At 44.6% G+C, this 6,000-nt stretch overlaps 1 long non-coding RNA gene across 5 annotated transcripts; it reads left to right on the plus strand.

Moving 5' to 3' along the window:
- LOC109706674 lies at nucleotides 2,739-5,757 on the plus strand. Of its 5 annotated transcripts, none has more exons than XR_002215290.1 (7): nucleotides 2,739-2,942; nucleotides 3,017-3,109; nucleotides 3,191-3,293; nucleotides 3,377-3,479; nucleotides 3,548-3,664; nucleotides 3,753-3,812; nucleotides 5,542-5,757. It is a non-coding gene; the product is annotated as an uncharacterized LOC109706674 (long non-coding RNA). The 5 variants fall into 5 exon arrangements; XR_002215291.1 differs by having other exon boundaries at nucleotides 3,020-3,109; nucleotides 3,188-3,293; XR_002215289.1 differs by having other exon boundaries at nucleotides 3,020-3,109.

Here is a 6,000-nt window from a genome sequence, read left to right on the forward strand (position 1 = left end):
CTTAGAAGTCATTGATTTACCAATGTTGAATCAAACCTTCACTTGGTCGAATATGCAACATACACCCATCTTGGCTAAGCTCGAAAAGTTTTTTGTATCCACGGAATGAGACTTTTCTTACCCCTTAAGCAAGGTCAAAGCTCTTCTTAGGATCACCTTCGATCACACACCGATCATTTTCTCTACGGGGCTCCAGCCAGTGATGCGAAGGTTTCGGCTTGAGAGAGTCTGGCTAACAAAAGAAGATTTTATTTCTAATGTGTTGGTTTAAATAGGTCAGCATCCTGCCCTGTGGCGGGAAGCCATGTGGGTTGAGTCATGTTCGAAATGGCTTGAGGCTGGGTTGGGCCGAGTCATATTCGAAGTGGCGTGAGGCTGTAATATCCGAGATTTTGATAATAAAAAAAATTTCGAATTTGAATTTTTTAAATTCAAATTGTATATGTATATATGTGAGTGTGTGTGTATATATATATATATATGTAGTGGATTGCAGAGAGGGTGTGTTTCGTCGCAAATCGGCAACTAAATCGGATGAAACGAAATAGTAGATTCGATGCCCCAGACGTGTTGAACGCGCTGGCACGATCCGATCGGAAATCCGACGGACGGATCTCCGGGGATCGTGAATTGTTCACTGAGGGGTCAAAATTGGCAAAATAGAAAAAATTGAGAAAAACCCAATATTTTATGTACCGTTTTGCGTGATTTTGAACGTCGAGGTGCGTATGTGCATGATACACGCGCTGGCAGGGACTGGACTGAAAATATTCAGGTTTGGAGGACCTGTCTGTAAATATACACTTTATGTATATATTGGATGCTAGGGTTTCACATAGGAAACCCTAACCCTAGTCCACCCTAGTCCACCCAGCTAACCCTAACCGTCACAGCTTGTCCCTGCCCTAACCGTGCATGCACCTCGGTCGCCGGTGAGCGACTCCGGCCGCCGGAAAAGCCCCCATAACCTACCTCTCAACCTCTCTCTCCATTTCATCGGCCGTGGATCTCAAGAAAGCACCCACTTGCGTCGAGCCTTCATTCTCTGGCCAAGACTTCCCCTCCGGCGCCGTCCTTGCCGGCCCCCGCCACCCACCTGCACCGCCAGCGCTGCCTGGGCTTGCTGCGGCCGCCCAGACCTAGAGCAGGCTGAGCTGGGGCCACCCTGGCCTCCGAGCGCTGCCACCGCCCTTGATCGGCCGCGCCGCCCTCCTTGGGCTTCCGGCGACCCTTCGCTCGCCACTGCTGCCGTCCTTGCGGGTTGTCGGTCGCCGCATTGCTCCCTACGGCAGTCCAGTGTGAACCCGGGCTGAGGCCGAGCCATCTTCCAACCTGTGCGCCGCCGCCGCCCTCACTTGGCCTTCGGCGACTGACCGCTGTCGCCTTGGTGCTCCTCTCGCCGCCGCCTGGCAGCCACTGCACCGTGAACCTGAGCCGAGGCTGCTCGGGCTCGTGCCGCTCCACCGATCCATCGGCCGCCTCCCGTCGCCGGCCAGTGCGTGCCCAGGCCCCCTCTGACCGGCTGCGACCTCCCCTTGCTAGGGCACCTACCATCCGGCCGCCGCCGGCCGTCCCGTGCCTTACCTTGCTCCGGTGAGTTACGTATTAGCTTTCTGCATAGTTGTTTAGGGTTCCGGTCACCTTTCTGGTGATCCGAGGACACTCCGATGATCCGGGAAGTGAGCACGATGATCCCTAATTTGTGCTGAATATCGTGCTCACCTCCGTTGGGGTCAGCAATGCCCCGGTTTGTGTATTAAACACTGTTTTGGTGTTGTGTGCGCCGTTTGGCTGAAATTCGCGTCGCTCGCGCGCTTTCCACAGTGGTTGGCCGTGGTCCGAAGTGTGAGCACGGCCTCCAGTACATCAAGACCTGTCAGCGGGTGTCTCGGCCAGGCTAGAATGCCCTCGGTTTGCGCTGTCGGGCCGTAAAACCCTAAAAATCACATAAAATAATGTGATTTTATGTAGTCGCGGGTGTTTTTATGCAATTGTACATTGCGTAGTTACTGTTGGCAGTGTGTGCGGGCAGCAGGTAACCTCTGGACTAGTTGTCCAAGGCCCCAGGCCTTTTCAGAAATCGAAAGTTGATTTCGGGTGTGTTTTTCGGCGAAATCCGCCGACAGAACGCGATTTCGGTTTGAAATTCTTCCGACGGTGCCTCACGATAAATTGTTTAGTCACTGAGCCTTATTGGCTGGTCACCCGCATCATTTCGAGGGTACGGAAACGACGGGTGAGCAACGGTGAGTTCCGGTGTCGAATTTGAGATTTTCGGGAACCTGGATCGGAACGATTGTCTGACGATAATCGTTTCGATGTGAGGAGGTGTGTTTGCTGCCAAGTTGCACGAATAATTGTGTTTAGTGGCAGCGGGTGACTCGTAGCGCGAGTCGGTGAGTTTCGGGATAGTTCGTGTGTAGTACATTGAGCTTTGGGCAAGTTGCGAAGTTTGAGTGTGGGAATAGCAATTGGAGCTATTCAACAACTTTCGAGGGTTATCGAGAGATTTTTGGCAAGTTACTTGAGTGACCAAGAGGCCGGAAGAGCAAAAGTGCATTGCAAATGCGAAATTCTGGATTTTTGCGCTGTTAACCGGTGACAGAATGTTGGGGTACCGGTGTCAGCACTGTAGCTGCTGGAAGCAAGGTTGTTTTGGTCATTTTCTTTTCCAGCTTTGGTCTTATCCACCCCAGCTCGACCCCAGTTGATCCTTATCATATCTAAGCTCTGGGAAACAGGATTTAAACCCTCTTCTTTCTTTCTCTCTAGGGTTTTTCTCTCTCTGAGTAGAAATCAAGGGTTTGAGCTTGATTTCATCTCCTTCTTGATACTTGCAGGTTTAGGAAGGATTGAAGCAGCTCATACAAAGTGGAAAGAGTGTTTTAGCAGCAATTCTTCAACCCTAAAACACAGATTTGCTGAGGAGGATCTGTAGAAAGGTATTTGATCCAACCTTTCCATAGTTTGATGCTAAGTAGTTAAGTTGAGTTGTTTTAGTTCTCCTTGCTGCCAGCAGGTTTGTGGGGAAGTTGTAACAGCTTTAGAGAAGTTATTTGCTGTGATTCTTCAGCCTTAAACCGAGGATAAGCTGAATTGAAGTTGAAAGGTGATTAATTAGCCATTCTTTCCTACTTAGATGCTGAAATTAGTGATAGTTTTGATGTCGTATTGGCGTTGTTTACAGCAGGACATGTGAACCTTGTAACTGAGTTTCGAGTAACTTTTGACGCTGGTATTGCTGAAGTCCTACAATTCGAAACCAGGGGAAGTTAGATCGAAACTTGGAAAAAGTGAGTAGCTAATTGATTGACTTATGTTGATGCTAAAACAAGTATTGTGAAGTATTGAAGCTGTTTTTGGTATATGGTTGCAGCAGCCGTGAGAATTACTTTGAGCTGAATATCTTGACGTTGTGAGCTGGTTTGAGTGTACTTCAACCAGTAGGAAGTGGAATTACAAGTTTGGAATCTAAACAAGTGAGATTTTAGCTTATACTATGTTGTTATGTAGAGGTATTAATGCTGATTTTGATACTTGTTCGCAGCAGGTTCGCAGCAGCATGGTAGAACCCTTTTGAACTGAAATTGAGAGCTTTCGAAGGTTGATTATAGGTGTTCTAACCTGAACCGAAGCAAGAATTCCAACTTTGACACTATTTTAGGTGAGAATCTACCTAAATGAGGTCTTTATGCGAGCGATTCGCGTAGAAATGTGAGATATGCTCCTAGTTGATTTTCGAATGTTACTAGGGTGCTTGGAGGCTTCGGGCTACCTTTGCCGCAAGATTGATTTGAATCGTCAATTAGTAGGTGGGTTTAACTTTACCGAAATGAGTGAATTCTCTCTATATTTTCTTTGACATTATAGAATTAGATTTGTTGTATATGCATGTGACTACATGTTATTTGAATGAGTTGGGGCAGCACTAATATGTATATCATATCGGGTAAAGTGAAACCTCTATGTAGTAGAGGAAGGTTTATGAAATTGTTTAGCCTACAGAAATTGCTTGCGTGGTTGGTATGTATTCAAGATATCAGCGAACTGGTGTGGACAAGTCAGGTATGATATCATTCCATCGGGAACAGCTGCATAGTCATAATATGGCATTTGGCTCAGTTGGATAACTAAAGGATTGAGGTACCCTGACGATATACCTTGAGTCAAATCATGCAATTTTATGTAGTCAACATGATAACCGAACTTCTAGTATATTATATACAGTGAAGTTATTTATAAATATATATATATATGTATATGAATTGTGTATAGAGTATCTCATATGATGTTTCGCATACTTGTGGTAACAAGTGGTAATTGTTTTTGTATAATAGCAATAGCAGGAATTTCATATTTATATGTATATAATCTAGTCATGTAACTAGAATTGGGCACTATAACATAACATGAATGTTATACCATTGGAATATGATCTAGCTAAATAACTAGAATTGGACATGAAAATATACTTGTGTAGTCAAGTAAAAACAATACTTGTCAATATTCGATTACTCCAAGTAGTGGAGGTTGATATGGAACTTTAGACTGTATACCATGGGTTATATGAACACTAGAATGAGTCATTATGTATGACCTTGGTAAACCACTTTCCTTATGTATAGAGAGTAGTGAGAGGACTCTATGTGAGAGTGCAGGTATAGCCGATTAGAAACATCCATATGATGTAAAGTATGTACTTGTTTAAGTCATATTATCTATTGGTAGAATTATGTCAACAAATAGTTGATAGTGGACTATGACTTAGTATTACAGTGTCGACCATGGGTCGAGTTGAGATTCTATGTTAGAGACATGATGATCTTGTGATACCTATGCTATGCATTACGCTTGCATGCCAATGTGCTCATTCGCACATGCTTGTGAGGGTCGCGCCCTACAAGCCGGCACTCCGTAGTGGCCTAGCAACAGATTGCTTGCTTATGTACGAAATTGAGCGCCGAAGTGGATTGCTGTGGGTAGTGTTAACTTCCACGGGGCCATTAGGCACGGCGCGGCTGGGACTTTACCATGTGTAAGTCTGTTATTAATTGGGTTAATAAAAGTGATTTTACCCTTAGATGGACATAGTAGTAGGAATACTTTATGTCATTAGTTGAATATACCTAGTAGCGAACATATTAGGAAGTCGACATCCCTAATAGTCAGTAGTATAGTAACAGTATCTGAATGTTTACACTCTTACTAGTGTAGGAAATAGCTACATGTTGTTATTAGCTATTAAATAATGTTGATATTCTGTATACAGCCTGATATATAGCTAATTTAACTGTTAATTAGCATGACTTATAAAACTTATTATGATGATGAAGTAGTATACCGGACATGTTAGAAAACTTATCTCGCAAGGCATGTTATGGTTGAACTACATTGTTTACTTATTGCATTTACTTTGCTTATTATTGTTTCTTACTCATGCCTCAGTTGACCTAGTGGTGTACTTCGTCACTCTCGGCGGCTTACCCACTGGGAACTATTGCTTAATAGTTCTCACGCCCTTTCGTTGGTTGTTTTCTGCAGAGCCTTCCACAGTGGAAAATGCTAGGGTTCCTGGCGAAGAGGTCAGCGGCGAGCTAGAGCCTTTTCGATGTTAAATAGACAGACCTCTACCAGTTTAGGCAGTTTAGTTTTGTGTTGCATACTGAGATTACTTAGACTATATTTTATTTTATCAGTTGTAATAAGGTTATGTGTGGTATAAGTTTATGAACGTATCGCTTTGCTTTGATTACCTAGTTAAATACTATGCTTTTTCTATGTTGATTGTAGACGCCTGGTGTACACTTGAGGTTGTGGTGTACACGGCGGGTCTGTGCACGTGACTAGTGAGCTTTCGCTGAAGCCAGGGCGTGACATCGTGGGTCCCGGCGGAGTTTCGGTGCGATTTTTGGGACTTCCGGCGAGTTACGGCAATTGGTTTTGGAAAACCGATTCCTGTAGGTTTATTAGTGGGGATTGTGAGTTAGTGGTTCGTGTTTG

This window comes from Ananas comosus, linkage group 2 (assembly GCF_001540865.1).
Source record: "Ananas comosus cultivar F153 linkage group 2, ASM154086v1, whole genome shotgun sequence".
NCBI lineage: Eukaryota > Viridiplantae > Streptophyta > Magnoliopsida > Poales > Bromeliaceae > Ananas > Ananas comosus.